Source organism: Sparus aurata, chromosome 17, assembly GCF_900880675.1.
Source record: "Sparus aurata chromosome 17, fSpaAur1.1, whole genome shotgun sequence".
NCBI classification, from domain to species: domain Eukaryota; kingdom Metazoa; phylum Chordata; class Actinopteri; order Spariformes; family Sparidae; genus Sparus; species Sparus aurata.
In genome coordinates this window covers 37,086,289-37,103,122 of record NC_044203.1, presented here as the reverse complement: position 1 = coordinate 37,103,122, position 16,834 = coordinate 37,086,289, and the positions used below count along the sequence as shown (strand labels likewise).

The 16,834-nt window shown below is 40.9% G+C and overlaps 1 pseudogene; it reads left to right on the top strand.

Annotated features, from left to right (window-relative positions):
- The window catches only part of LOC115567797 (calcium-transporting ATPase type 2C member 1-like), an 11,665-nt pseudogene extending 583 nt beyond the window's left edge, over positions 1 to 11,082 (top strand).
- Positions 11,083 to 16,834: the final 5,752 nt, after the last annotated feature.

The following is a 16,834-nucleotide window of genomic DNA, read 5'->3' as shown; positions in this document are numbered from 1 at the left end:
ACAGAACAAAATCATAAAGAAATAAACAACACGTCAAAGTTAGTTTTAGAGAAAGTAAAGACATAAATTCAGAGCGTCTCGAGTGGATTTCATGCTGTAATTTATAAATGGTTTAATGTTTCTTTTCCTGTTTTGTTGACTTTGTACCGAGAGCCTCTGAACTCACCACCAACGTGCTGTGAGAACAGAAACACTCGGTGTCATTGTGACTTTAATCTGTTCATCACTGAACCTGACAGTGTTTCATCTTTCATACACATGCTCAGATTTACAGAAAAGTACCAAAAGTTGAGGAATATATTTGATCCTTCTTTGCCAGATGTGAGTAATGACTAACATTAATAGCCTTGGCTCGTTATGGAGACACTGAGTAAAGAGACTGCCACTGCACTGTGGCGTCTCCACCTTCAGTTTCCTGCAGCCCGCAGGGACCGGACTGACCCACTTCCTTCAGCCCAGCTGCCATACTGGAGAAATGGGTCAGGTGACTGAGGACCCGGAGACGTGCTGGTTTTAATTGGATGATTCCTAGATGACACAATAATGTGACCTGTAATATCAGACAAAGTCAGTGTTTCACATGACCGACAACACAGAGACTGTGTGATGAATCAAACACTGATGTGCATCAAACACACCTGTCACCTGGTGTTCCAACACCTGAAGTCTGGTTCTGTCTTTCATGTGAAGACGAACACAAACCAGCTTTTAAATCTGCAGTGGTTCAGATGATTTTGTTACTAGCAGACAGATTCATCAGAACAGACGTTTACCGACCTGCTCACTTGTTCTTATCGGAGTATTTTACCTGTGTGTCGTGTTGCAGGTGACGGGCGTCGGCTACAACGGAGCAGGAGAGGTTCTGCTGGACGGAGAGGTCGTCCACGGCTTCTCCTGCCCGTCAGTCAGTAAAGTGGTGGAGGTGAGTGAACAAACACCTGCAACTACTGATGTTTAAATTCCTCACAGGGTCAGAATCCACCACACGGCTGTATTCTGTGTTCTGTCACACTGAACAGATGTATTGATTAACTGTGTGTGTGTGTGTGTGTGTGTGTGTGTTAGGTTGGCTGTGTGTGAACGACTTCGGTCATCAGGAATCATGCTCTGCTGGGACGACCGACGGAGGGAGCGCTCATCGCCCTCGCCATGAAGGTAAAAACACAAACAAGACTTTAACTTCCTGAGTTTCAGCTTATGTAACATCGACCCTGTGATGCACAAACCAGGTTTCTACATTATAAATATAATAATTAAATGACCATAAAGACAAACAAACAATTCTGTTCAAATCATCCAGAAAACTTTAATCTTCATTTTATTGTTTAAGGTCAGAGAGAGAATTTATCAACTTTATTGAGACGTTGTTCTCACTTTAGATCCAGAAGCTGCTAATAAATACATAATAAAATTCATTTTAATAAAGTAACAGGAGAAGTAAAGGTTTGCAGATGACATCACAGGTTTGTAATGCTGCTATAAACAATTATAACAAACTCACACAGCCTTGATCTAGTTTTTTTTAAGCAGCAAGTTTCCTGTTTGTGCGTCTAAAAGCGTTGCTGAGAACGTTTGACTGAACTCCCTCCAGTCAGCTGACACTCACTGATGTTTTGGTAGTAACAGGATTCAACCTAACCGACAGGAAGAAACAGAAACAGGCCGTCAGACACGCCGGCTGCACAGCACTGAGCCAGAAACACAGGTGTTAATGACGACACCTGTCCACACAATATACTAAATGTGCACTCACACACAGGTGCAGGTAACAAACATCAGTCCTCAAAGGAACGTTTCCATGGCAGCAGGAGGAAACAAACATGGAGTCTGGGAGTGAAGTGACAGAGAAGCAGAGCGCTGCAGCTCAGACTTACGTTGCTTTACTGTTTTTCAGGTGACAGTCAGAACGCAACAGTGCGTGAAATCGATCTTGTGCAGTTTGAAGCGTCTACATCACGTTTGTGTAGATGCACTTCCAGGTACCACATTTCTACCCAGAGGTTATTCCAACAAAACACATTTCAATCGAGCTGATTTCAGTTCAGACTCGGCAGCGTTTCCTGCAGCAGGTGTGACCGTGAAGCTCTTTGATGTCTTCTGTCAGAGTGTTGTGGTCAGATTGGATGTTAAGGGAAATATTCAGATTTTTCTGAAAGTACTTCATCATTATGTTGAAGAATGAAGCTCAGTTTGCACACTGAGCGTGTTTTGTTTTTGATTCTGGATCCACTTATTTGTTGCAGAGCTTTCAACTAGTTCGGTTCGTTTTCCTCGTCAAATTTAGTCGTATGATGGAAGTATTTAAATGTTTGTGCCTTCAGTAAATAAGAACTCGTCAAGTCTTCATCAAACAAACATCCAAACCAGTTTCATCTGAACAGAAACAGTCTGGAGTCAACAAAGAAAGTAGTTTAGCTACAGAAAGAAAAGTTACTCCGCTTTTTAAGACTTCACACCAGGGCGGTCACACACACACACACACACACACACTCACACTTCCTTGTGGAAATCTTGTTAGCGGGTCAAAGAGAACAGTGTCCACCATGTTGCATCATCTCATTCTGAAGATTAATCTGCGTCTGAAGGATGAAGAAGACTGGAACAGACATCATCTTCTTCTTCTGCTGGTTTGTCAGCGCCCGAGGCAGAGCGCCCGTCCTCCACCTGCCCTTTACTGGTGTAACTGGGGAGATGAGTCAGACGGCTTTATGTACGATCATGAATAAATGAGCTCAGCACACATTAAAGAACGCTGAGCATTAATTTTTAATTTCATATTTTAGGTTTTGATTGCTGTGGATGGATCAGTGCACTCAGGGGACGAACAATCTCTTCTGCACATCACATTTTCATATTTTAACATCTCAAACAGTTTTTTCTTTCATGTGAAGTGATTGTCGGGCGCTCAGTGAGCCGTCCTCAGAGGAGCAGTCAGCACTGAGTCACTGAGAAATTACACTGTGCAGAAGAAAGTGCTGTTGTTTCCTCAGCAGTGTTCGGCTTCAAGCTGCAGGATGAACCGATCGATCAGCCCATGATCACATTTCTGAAAGAAAGAAAGAAAATATGTCATGTTGTTTACCTGCATAATGTCCCGTATATATCACGACACACTGAGTACATGCTCGAGGGAGCTTCTAGTTATTTGATATTCAGTGTTTTAATACGAACATAATATTTAGAGTTTAAGAACTTAATTCAGAATCATCAGTGAGCTTAGTTTAAGAGGACACGCCTCCAAGACGACACAACAGGAAGTGAGTCGCAGCTGTAAGATGATCAATCAGGTAATTAGTTATATTGAACAGGCTCGTCTGTGTTGACCTTCTTTGACTGACAGGATCATCGATGCACGTGCAGAACGGAACGTGTGCTGACGAAACTGTTAGCATGCTGATGTTAGCATTCAGCTGTGGACGAGCTGCACTGATGATCAGATGAAGAAACTCTGGTGCTTCTGATCCAGATGTGATTCTGATCCAGATGTGATTCTGATCCAGATGTGATTCTGATCCAGATGTGCTCTTGTGTGTCTTCCAGATGGGGTTGGAGAGCCTCCAGCAGGAGTACGTCCGCCTGGAGGAGCATCCGTTCACCTCGGAGCAGAAGTGGATGGCTGTTCGATGTGTTCACCGAACGCTGCAGGTCGGCATGTTCTCCACCTGTGATCACTAACGAACAGACACTGATGTTTCAGGTTCTTAGATAATCACCAGACTCAGAGAGACCGTGAACACTGATGTTTAAATACTTTGAAACGTTCTTTCTGTGTCAGGATCGATCTGAGTCGTAACTCTCTTTGCAGGAAAACGAAGTGGGGGATCAGAAGTCTCACGACAGATTTATGAATTGATTTAACTGAGAAACATTTGCTGAATTGATCCAGTAGTTTGATCCATTCACTGATGAATTAATCGAGATGTTATGAAGCCTCCTGGTTTTTAAAAACCGCAGAATATTTTTACATTAATGATGAGAAGTCGGAGATGTTTCCAGTAAAGACTCGTTACTAATAGCTCCGATAACAACCATAAAACATAAAACTTGAAACCAATTAGTTGACTAATGGACTGAGAGGAGCCCACAGAGATCACTTCACCTTCCAACCGCTGACTGAAGAAACGTTCCAATATTTGTAGCTTTTTAAAACGAACAATATAAATCTCAGATTAAACATAATTGTTACTTTCTAATTAAGCTTAAAGCTGCAGAGCTTCATGTGACACTTGGAAACATTTGAGGAGTAGATAAAGAAATGAAGGAACGTTTATTTATTTATTTATTTATTTTTGGGGGATTCTTGTGGGTATCCAACTATTTAACATATTTGCAACTGAATGAAGCCGCAGCTGTTCCTTATGAAATGATAATGAATCAGGTCCGTTCTTGTTTTGTTTGTCTTTATTGTGAAGATTTTCATTTTAACGTCAGCTCTCGGGTGTCATGAATTCAAATCAGTTGAAATGAGCGATCGATTCAGACACTCAGATCTAATTCAAATGCAGTATTGATGATGTAAAGATCAGCTGTCAGAGCTTTAAAGTGAGTCTGATGATAGTTGAGCTGTCTGTGCTGAAACTCTGTAAATCAAATCAAGGTTGAAATGAAATCGTGACATCTCTGTTATATAACAGTCTGTACCAGACATATAAACTCTCACAGCGTTATAAACAGAATAATGAATAATTGTTGAAGGGAGAGTGGCAGGAATAAATCAGAATAAGAGGCAACAAGAGTTCACCTGAGAGAAGGAATGAATCAGAGACGGTTTAATACTGAATTATTTCCTTCTCGTCTCTGACAACGTTCCTTTGTTTCCCTCATTTCACTGCCGCTGGATGTAATAATGTGTTTAAAGATAAGATTTGTATCGTCTCACTTCGTCCTCTGCTCTGTTCTTCACATCATCAGGACAAACCTGGAGTTTACTTCATGAAGGGAGCGTACGAGCAGGTGATCCGACTCTGCAGCTCCTACAACAGCAGAGGAAGCACACTGTCGCTCAACCACCAACAGAGGGAGCTGTACCAGCAGCAGATCAGCTACATGGGCAGCGCCGGACTCAGAGGTAAACAGTCTGAACACAGGAGAGAAGATCAACGTGCTTCTGTCGGCTCATGAACACTGAACACACGTCCGTCTGTCTCTCTCTGTAGTTCTGGCGTTTGCGTCCGGTGCTGAGATGGGGAACTTGACCTTCCTGGGTCTGGTGGGCATCATCGACCCGCCCAGGTCCGGGGTCAAAGAGGCCGTGGGGACGCTCATCAGCTCCGGGGTCGCCATCAAGATGATCACTGGAGACTCGCAGGAGACGGCCGTGTCTATAGGTTAAAACTCAAACATCACTCAGACATCAGACGTGTTGTTGTTCATGTTTCATCAACTGCAGGAGGAGAAAAGATCAAATACAAGCTCAGTTTAAACTATCTCGTCCTGTTAACTGTCAGACGGATGTTGGATGTTGTATTTGATTCAGAAAGTCTTAATTTGAGTCTTTTTAACTGTATTTAGATTTTTCATATTTTTGGTCATAATTCAAATTAAAAAAGTTAAAAAGATGATCGGGCTTTTATTTTACTGAAAAAACAAAGTGAGAATGTAAACTGACAAATGTAAAAGGTTCATTTAAGATGCAGAATTTGTAAATGTAAGCTGAGAAATTAAATTATGAAGATGGAAATTAAAAAAAACATCAAAAAATTAAACTACAAATGGAAAAGTTCCATTTTAAAGAGAAACTCAAAACTCTCCAACCTTTGAGATTGTTTGATTCCAGACGGAGACAGAAAAGAACATGTTTGCAGTTTGATTTGTTGACATTAAAACAAACGTGAAGTATTTTACAGATGTGAAAATGTTTGTGTGTCTGCAGCCAGTCGTCTGGGTCTGTACTCTAAAGGCTGCCAGTGTTTGTCCGGAGACGAGGTGGATCGCCTCGACCTGCAGCAGCTGTCAAACATCGTCTCCAGGGTGAGACACACACACACACACACACACACACACACACACACACACACACACTCTTATTTATTAATTATGAAGCTTTAATCGCTGTCATTGACCGTTGAGTCAGACTGTTTTTACTTTCTGTCTGGATTAAAGTCGTGACCGTCGTCTCTTCTGTCTCCACAGATAGCCGTGTTTTATCGAGCCAGTCCCAGACACAAGCTGAAGATCGTCAAGGTGAGCCGGAGGAACAATATAATATCAGTTTATTGTGTTCTGGACCATCAGAAGCGCTCTGGACCTGCAGCTCTGACCGACTTACGCTTCATTTTAAACATGTTCAGGCTCCAGTCTTTATGAGTCAGACTCAGTGAGAGCGGGTCGTTTGTTCTGTAGTGTGAAAGTCTGCAGGAACATCCTCAGGTTGTTGCAGCTTCTTCAGTTCACAGTTAATCGATTTCTTTAGATTTTATCTTCCTGAAAGTCCCACCGTGCAGATACCATCTTCACCTCGCAGTGCTGCCTTGTGTTGTTACTGTTGCTGCCACCGTCCCAAAGACAGCGTGAGCAACATGGCTGCCACTAAATGATTCTCTCTGCAGTCCCTCCAGAACATCGGCGCCGTGGTCGCCATGACGGGTGACGGGGTGAACGACGCCGTGGCTCTGAAGGCCGCGGACATCGGCGTGGCGATGGGCCAGACGGGCACCGACGTCTGCAAGGAGGCAGCCGACATGATCCTGGTGGACGACGACTTCCAGACCATCATGTGAGTGGACGAGCAGGAAACACTCGACCTGCGGGAAACTTTGAAACTGCAGAACTGAAGAGTTTGTTCTCTGCTTCCAGGTCGGCCATCGAGGAGGGAAAAGGAATTTACAACAACATTAAGAACTTTGTCCGCTTCCAGCTGAGCACGTGAGTCAAACACGCTCGTTTCCTCCTGACAGTTTCCTTTTTGTTGAACAAGTTATTAACAGTGTCGTCACGGCTCCACAGGAGCATCGCAGCTCTGACGCTCATCTCCCTGGCAACGCTGATGAACTTCCCCAACCCGCTGAACGCCATGCAGATCCTGTGGATCAACATCATCATGGACGGACCGCCTGCTCAGAGGTACACGGGCAGTGAGTCCTTGTTGTTGTGTATCAGGAGTGTGTTGTTGTTGTTGTGTATCAGCAGGAGTGTGTTGTTGTGTTGTCAGTTTGGGGGTGGAGCCTGTGGACAGTGACGTCATCAGGAAGCCTCCTCGTAACGTCAGAGACAGCATCCTCACTCGCAGTCTGCTCATCAAAGTTCTGGTGTCGGCGTTCATCATCGTCTGCGGGACGCTGTTCGTCTTCTGGAGAGAGGTGAGCACACGGATCCTCAAAGAACCGAGCCGGACTGAACCGAGCCGGACTGAACCGAGCCGGACTGAACCGAGCCGGACTGAACCGAGCATGTTTACAGTCGGCTGACTTCGAGACGGTCCAGCAGATGATCACCAGTTTTTGTCTTTGTGTTTCCAGTTGCAGGACAACGTGATCACTCCTCGAGACACCACCATGACCTTCACCTGCTTCGTCTTCTTCGACATGTTCAACGCTCTGAGCTCTCGTTCACAGGTAACCATCAGAAACACCTGAGAGAGCCGAGCTCAATGAAAAGAGCTTAACTCAGCTTGTTTTATTGTTGAATCATTTCCTTCAGCCGACGCCGATTTATAGGAATAAACTTCAGACATTTTCTGGCTCCAGCTGCTTTTCTTCATCACTTCTGACAGTAAACGAAGAGTCTTTCTCTCTTTTTGACATTTTGTGGACCAAAACTAATCGATTCTTTGTTAAAATAGGTGTCAGATTATTCTATAATGAACATAATGTGTCTGTGATATTTGTCTTTCTAGTTTAAACAGTCTGTTGGATCCTGATTCTCTTCTAACATGAAGGACTGTAACTCTGAATGTAAGCAGTGAGATAATAATGATAAGTTCTGATGTGTACCTGCTCCTCAGACCCGTATGGTCCATGAGATGGGTCTGTGCAGCAACAGGACGTTCTGCTACGCCGTCCTGGCCTCCATCATGGGTCAGCTGCTCGTCATCTACTTCCCTCCTCTGCAGAACGTCTTCCAGACGGAGAGCCTCAGCTTCTTCGGTACGATTCTCCTCTAGTATCTGAACAAGCATAAAACCAGAGGCTGTCAGATTATTAATCAACGATCTGCTTCTGATTTAAAGTCCAGGTCAGGAGTCCGGATGCTTTGAGACAACAAAACAACTTTTAATCAGTTAATTAACGTCTTCAGTATTTAATTTAAACAAAAGCATCAGTACAACAGGTTAAAGTCATGTAAGTCCTTTGACAGGAAGATACTTTGTGAAACTTCTCCAGTCGCTGACGTTCTGATCTGTCTGTGATCCTCCTGCAGACCTGCTGTTCCTGGTCACGCTCACCTCCTCGGTGTGTGTGGTGTCTGAAGCCATCAAGATGGTGGAGAGGTGGAGGGGCGTGGAGAAGAGCCCGCCCGCCGACTGCTTCCACGAGGTATGACCTCCCCGACCGACCGCAGGACTCTGAGGTTTGGAGGAGGACGAGGAGGACGAGTGTGATGGGTTAATTATCTCACAGCCGATGGCACTGACTCATTTAGACTGCAAGGACTTGTGGGATTTTCCTGTGAGCTCCTCAGGAGGGAGGAGAAACTCTGGTCTGGGACTGGAGGAAGCTCCCGGCCTCGGGGGGGACGGAGGGGGACGACTGGACTCTGATTAAACTGGGAGGACAAGATGGCTGCTGGGAGATCCGACCCTGTCGGAGGGCCGAGCCGCAGCAGCCGAAGCTTCGGTGAAACCGGCTCCAATCGGCTCCTCGTTGATTCGGACGTCCTCTGAGAAAAACCCTCTGAAGAGTCGAGACGTGTAGAGTCTTTTTAATCTGTCGTGTAGAAGGTGTTGACCACTGTTCAGCTTTTCATGGTCGGATGCGGTAACTTGTTTCTATTCCTTTATCGATGGTGGAGGTGTAACGGTACAACGTGTTGGTTTAAAGCATCGCAGGGGAGCAAAATATCTGATTTCTTTCATTTATTTGTCAAAAGTTAACAGTTAACGAGGCGTCGCTGCAGACATGAAGAACTGAAACGTTTACATGACGTCATTTAATGACAACCGAGGCGGTCAGAACTTTACTCAAACATTTAGAGAATATAAAGCTTTAATCTTTTGTACTGCGGGAGTCTGTGGCTGCCAATATCAAAGTCAAATCATTTAATCAAATAAAACAATAATCTGTGGATATTAAAGTTTCTTTATCATGCTCAGTTTCACCAGAATGGACTGATGTCACAAACAGTCGGTCCTGTTGTTATCAGAACGTCTTCTGACCGCGATTTAATTACAACATGTAAAACATTTAATCTGAAGGTTCGAGGGCTGAAATATAAATCAGGGTGTTTTTAATATTAAAGGTTCACATTCAAACTGTAGCTGTGTTAGCTAACGAGCTCAGTTAGCCGTGCAGCTAGCAGGCTGGACTGAGAGTTTGGAGAAACATTTCTGACGTGACATGAAAATTGTTGTTTCTTTATAATCTGTTGAACATTTGAGGTGATTGTTAATTGATTGTCACATATAGTAGCTTTAAAGTTTGATTTCAAAAGTCCAGTTTGTATTTAAATGTTTCTGATTTAGTTAAACTAAAGTTAAAAAATCTATTTTCATGTTAAATTTCAGTTTTCCGTGTCGGCAGCCACAGACTTCGTTCTGGACGACTGCGACCGAGCGGATCTTGTGTCGAACTTTTCCAGTCGAGTGTTGAAACCAAAACACTTTTTAGTTTCATTTTTAACTTACTGAAAAATAAACATGTTAACTTTGATAAAACCTGTTTACCTTTAATTAAATCAGAAACTCTCTTATCAGAGAGAAAGTACACAGGATCATTAATCTGACAGCAGCCTCTTCCTGCTCCACCTTTTATTTCTGTTTACTAAAGCGGTGATGCTAACGTTAGCCTTTAGCTGTGCTAAATCGCAGTGAAGCTTTCAGTTCTGGTTACTTTCACACCTGACATGTTGCATCATTTGTAATTTTATAATCATAGTAATTTAAAACCTTTCTGGATCTCCAGACGTTCAGTTTGAGCACTAAACGGACCTGAAAGGAAAGAATGGAACTTTTGTCTTTGTTGTGGACCGGCTGAGCAGAACCACCGGTGTGGAAGTTACTGAATATTTGATCCAAACTGAAACAAATACGGTTTTGCTTTGAGCAGTTCAGGAGGGATGAATGTGCGTTACACCTCCACCGTCCGGGCGTGTTCCTGTGATCCATGTGTTAGTTTCATGCTTCTTCCTGCACACACTGGTTTATTTAAATTAAAGGAACTTTTGATTTGTACAGATGATGACATCATATTTAAGCTCCTTCATATTCGCCACCTTGTACAGAAAAACACGTTTTCAGGGGCGAGTGAGAAATAATCCCTCTGAGTCGGACATCCTGATGCTAAACGTGGAATTAGGCCTCGGAAACCTACGTGAACACAACAGTGCCGACGGACGCGGTCGCTTCAGGGTAACGACGCAGAAACTTTAGTGACGCCGCTTTCTCATCCTGTGCCTTAGAGAAGTCATCCATAGTTAGATTTTCTCCTCCTCAGTGGACAGAAGCCCTTTACTGACGAGCAGCTTCAGCACTTAAATGATTTGAAGACGAATCATCCCGAATATTAACGTCATTGTTTCTGTTGATTTTCTCGCCCTCGTGTAATCAGTGAAGAGGTGTCATGGTGCTTTCTGGGAAACGTAGTTGATTTGGTGATCTCGTTGATGAAAGTTTTATTTGTAGTTGTTGTTTTTCTTCTTTCCCAAAAGGAATCGGCCTCACAGCTGTCGGCTGAACAACTTCTGGTCTCTCTGCTGTCGGCTTTCCTCAAATCAAATCACTTTATTATTTCATACTGTGACTGAAAACAAAACGATTGATCTCAGTATGAAATGAAGATGATTGATCTGGTGGAGAAACGACGGCAGAGTTCAGGTTGTCTTGGTTGCTGATGTCAGTAAAAAGCTTTAACGGTGAAACAGTCGGATTTTATTTCTGAATGAGCGAAAACGACAAGAAAAGTTATTAAAGGAAATTTTCTGTTTGTACAACCTGAGTCTTATTTTTGTAGATGTTCTATCACTTCCTGTTTGTTCTGATCACATGTGGAGACGCTTCACATCAGAGTCACACACTCAGCAGAGACTCGCGGACGTTTTTTATCTGACAATGACGAGATAAAACCAGTGAACTGCTGCTGGCGCAAACAACACATCAATAACTGTCTCAGTAAAGAAGTCAATAACTAATTTAATGCAGCAGTGACAATATTAATAATAATAATAATACCAAAATAAACGTAGGTTTTAATTTATAGAATGTGACTTAAACTGATTTGTTTTAATTTGCTTCTTTATTAATTAACATCTGATTGAAACTAGTTCTCAACTCCTGCTGTTTTCAATTCAATTACATTTTAATTTTCTCGACTTTGTTTAATAATACAAATTATAATCATCTGTTTTTATGTGAAGCACTTTGTGAATGAAGTGTGCGATTATAAAGTGTATTATTATTACTATTATTATTATTATTATTATTATTATTATTATTATTAGATTACAGTTTCTTTCCCATTTGTTTTATTTATTTTGTTTGTATATTTAAATGTTATCTTGCTAACTGGTTAAAGAAATGCAGCTAATAAAAAATACAAACAAAAATATTTTGTAAAATCATTAAATTGATATATAAAATGGAAGATTAATTGGGAAAGTAAAACATAGGGGAACTAACACACACATATATATATATATATATATATATATATATATATATATATATATATATATATATATATATATATATATATATATATATATATATATATTGTAGAAATTAATTAGTGCCTACATTTTTTTTTTTTTTAATATTTATTGTGTATTTAGTTCTGTGTTTTCCTTTTGCATTAAGCAAAATAATATATAAATACATGTTCAATGATTTTCTTTTTACATTAATGAATTATTCAATTAAAGGATAAAACGATGGTAAAGTAATTATTTAGAGGAATTAATTTATTTGAGGTGAAATTAATAACAGAAGCAGTTTAAAACAGAAACATTAATTTGTCCCTGTTGAGCATTAAATTATGTTTTCTGATTTATTGAGCCGTTGATTTATGTATTCATTTGGTTGTCAGTGTCAGGCCTCCGTAGACTGACAGTAGATAAGAACAATAACTTTTAGTAAAAATTATTTTAAATATTATTAGCGAACACGTTGTTTCCGTCTGGCTGCTCCTGACCTCAGATCAGATCTTAGTTTCAGAAGTTTCAAACTCAGGTTGTAGAAAACAGCTGATGTTTGATTCTGGATCACCTGATCTCCATCTGGTCCCGCGTCCCCCGTCTCTCTCCCGCCGCCTGCAGCCAGATGTGGCTCACACTGTCTGTCTGTCTGTCTGCCTGTCTGTCTGTCTGTCTGTCTGTACTTGTACATTTTACACTGTAAGAACAAGAAGTGAAGTTTGTTTCTGGTCTTTTAACACTCAGACGCTCTCGTTGTATAAACTGTGTGTTCGTGTCTCTCTGTGTGTCGGTCGCAGCTGATCGTTCGACTCTGAACTCTGGTTCTGAACTCTGGTTCTGAACTCTGGTTCTGAACTCTGGTTCTGAACTCTGGTCTGCGGATCAACAGGAAGTCAATCAGAACCTTTTTCACAAACCCTCAGTTATTTTTTTCCCTGTTAAGCAGAAAAACAAAAACATAAATCATGACTGTGGAGAAAATGTTTTCAGGTTTGGGAGAAAAGTTAAATTAATTTTTATCTGAACAAAGAAATTATTAATCAATAAACTGTAATCAGATGAACGAGTGATGATGACGAGGAGGTGAAGATGTTAAATTAATATAACTTCAACTTATTGAAAGATGAATAATCACTATTAGTCAGTTTATAAATCAACACCTACATTTATTCTTTTATTTATTGATGCCTTTATTCTTTTCTTTTTGCATCGTAAATAAACAAATAAACCACACATGTAAGAGATTCATCAATAAATGAATCAGTCGTGTAAATAATCAGTAGTTTCACTTCCTTTCTCATATAAAACTGTAAACTGTTAATATATCATTAATTTAGACGAAAGCAGTTAAATCACAATAAAACTTTAACAGATGTTTTTGAATGTGTTTATTTAAATGAGGGTAAATAAAAACAAATATAGTTTTTCTCAGTTTATTAATAGTTGTGGTTAAATTTTCAAAGCTTAATAAAGTTTTATTTTATTTTAATTGGATCAACAGACAATTTATTAATTATTTTCCCTGCAGGAATCAGAAAATAAAAAAGAGCAGAAGAGTTCTGAAATCAGTCCCACGTTTCATACGTCTTTAAAATAAAGTGGATTTAATTTCTTTGGAAGAAAAAAACCTGAACTTGATTATTAATAAATAAAGATTTTAAAGATTTAATCAGAGACTTCAGATCTTTGACAAATCCTGTTTTTACAGCTCGGACGTCTGAAAACTGAAATCCAGCGAGTGAACGAGCTGCTGCACCGTCACACCTGTGTGTGTGTGTGTGTGTGTGTGTGTGTGTGTGTGCGTGCGTGTGCGTGTGTGTCAGAATGAGAATAAAATGTATATTAAAATTTTCTAAATCTTTTACAGACGTTCACTTTGTTTTCATTCCTACTGGAGTTCATTCACACGTTACACAGATTAAAGAGTTTTCCTCGTCTGTATTCTTTGTTTTTACCTTCAAATAAATGTAGAATCAAACTCATAACTTTTTTTTTAAATCGTCTCATTTTTAAAAATATACATATTTAACAGAATACAGGCCTGAAAACCATCAGATACTTTTTTCTGTAAATAACTCATCAGAAGGAACATTAAAACACGTTCTGCTTCATTCTGGATGAAACAGAAATTAAATTCAGTGTGAAACAGATTCACAACTGTGAAACTTTCAAAGATGAAACATTTGGAAAAGAAAACTTTGAAGTGTTTTTTTCCGTCTGACCTCAGAAACATTCAGAAAAACTTTCACACATTAAAAGTAGAAAGTAGAATAATCTGATTTAATAAATGTGTTGTTTTTTTTTAAGGGAAACCAAAAGTATTCAGTCCTGAGAACATTTAGTGCTTTATACACGAGTAATATGATTTTAAGATTTGGTTCTGTTAGTCTGTTCAGTATTCTTTGAGCTCTGAGCAGACACCTCACCTCTCCTCTGTCACTGATGCTCTGTGGATGGATGGATCACCTGCTGCAGAGCGTTCCTGTCCTGGGCCGAGCACCAACCAGACAACATGTCCGTCCACTAAACCTGATGACAGGAAGTCAGGATTCAGTTCAGGAAACCGTCGTCCAGCTCGTCCTCAGCAGCCTGTTCCTCTGCCCACACTTTCAGCTCCTGGCTGCTCTGGTTCTGGAGAAACCAACAGTGACCATCAGCACTCTGCAGATATATCAGCCATGTTTGATCCCCCTCGTAAAGTCCAGGTGAAAGATACTCACACTTTCCCTTTAGGCCTCCTGTGGCAGGCTCGTCTCCATTGTTTGGCTCGTCTTGTTCGTCTCAGGTGATTCGTCCTTTCAACCGTCCGTCACCTGCAAGATGAGAAAGAAGAGCAGTGGTAGTTTCACGTCTCTTTGTGCAGGTTGTGTGTGTAGTTGTGGAAGTTTTTGTGTCTATTTGTGGAAGTTTTTTTGTGTATTTGTGGAGGTTTGTGTATATTTGTGAAAGTTTTGTGTGTCATTGTTGAGGTTTTTTGTGTATTTGTGGTTTTGAGTCTCTTTGTCGAGATTTTGTGTGTATTTGTTTAGGTTTTAAGTCTCTTTGTGGAGTTTTGTGAGTCGTTGAGGAGGTTTGTGTATATTTGTGGAGGTTTTGAGTGTGTTGAGGTTTTGGGTGTCATTGTGGAGGTTTTTGTGTATTTTTGGAAGTTTTTAGTGAATTTGTGGAGGTTTGTAGAGATTTTGTGTGTTATTGTGGAGGTTTTGAGTCTCTTTGTGGAAATTTTGTGAGTATTTGTGTAGGTTTTGTGTATTTTTGGAAGTTTTTAGTGAATTTGTGAAGTTTTGTTGAGTTTTTATGTGTATTTATGGTTATTTTGTGTGTCATTGTGAAGATGTTTAGTCTATTTTTGGAGGTTTTAGTGTATCTGTTAAAAGCATGTAACATGTGTATACACTGAGAGCTACAACATTAGAACCAGTGACAGGTGAAATAAATAACATTGATGATTGTGTTCCAATGTCATGTTCGGCTGTGAAACCATGAGTCCTAGCATTCATGTGGATGTCTCTTTGACAAACACCAGTCACCCAAACACAGCTGCAGACCGAGTACACCCCCTCATGGCAGCAGCACTCCTTGATGGCAGTGCCCCCCCAGCAGGACAACGCGCCTGCAACGCTGCAAAAACTGCTCAGGAACGACCCGAGGAACGTGGGGAAGAGCTCAAGGTGTCAACCTGGCCTCCAGATTCCCCAGATCTCAATCCAGCTGAGCTTCCACTGGATGCAGTCAGAGCCAAGAACGATCCACGGGGGCCCCAACGTGGATGGGAGTTGGTTCTGACGCATCCCATAGATGCTCAACTGGACTGGGATCTGGAGAATGAGGAGGCCAGTTTGACACCTTGGGTTCTTTGCCATGAGGGGCTGTAGTTGGTCTGAACGGTGTTTGGGTGGGTGGTGTTCGTCAAAGAGGATCCACAGAAATGACAGAACTCAAAGTTTCCCAGCAGAACATTTGATTGTAACAAGATGATCAATGCTCATTTCACTTGTCAGTTGTTTTAATGTTTCAGCTGAACAGAGTAGATATACATGTTAAATAAAATACGATTATATCATTTATATAATATATAAAGTTGTCCCAACAGAGACACTGTAGTGGCTTCTGCCGACCCAAACTGTCAGTTTTCAACGACCTGTGAATGAGACTCAACTATCCTCTAGAATCATTTACTGATCATGGAGTATTAAAGAGCAGCAACTGACAAATCTCACACTTCCTGCCTTTAATTTTTGCACCACCACTGCACTGACCTTGTTGGACCAGGTGTCTCTCCTCTCCGGGTCTGATCACCACACAGGTCAGAGCTGTTCCACCTGAAGCTGAAGAAAAGTCCCACTGTTCACCTGGAGAGAGGAGGAAGTACTTTAATACAACATGATGACTACATATGTGTGTGTATTTATTTTCTGATTATAACAGGGAAAAAAAAGATGTAATCAGAGTACAGACACATCCAGTAAAAAGGGGATTTCTTAGAGGATTATAATTGTATAATAAAGAATGATACAGCAGTCTGTAACCATGTGCATGACATCACTTCAGGAGTCTCACATCACTCTGCACTATAAAATCTACTATAATCTGATTTAATAAATGTGTTTTTAAAGGTAAACCAAAAGTTAACCAAATTAAATCCTGCGAACATTTAGTGCTTTATACAAGGGTAATATATTTTAAAGTCTATCTTTTGACACACAGGGAGTCAGTGCAGTGATTAAAATCACACATTAAACCAGAACTGAGACAAACACACTGAATCCATTCTGTGCAGCTACAATGAGGCTGCATATTGTGTGTTAAACTACTTTAGCTGCTCAAAATGACCTTCTAGATGCTGACATACTAACATACTCAGACATTATAACACACAACACATGGAGCCTGTTAGCTAACTGTGCTGTACTCAGATATTCAGCTGTAACTATGCTAGTATTAACAAGCTAACATTACACAGCAGGATAATGGCGTCATGCTAACACTCTGCAACAGACACACACGTTAGCTAACATGCAAACCTGTCTGTAAAAACACGACGATTAAA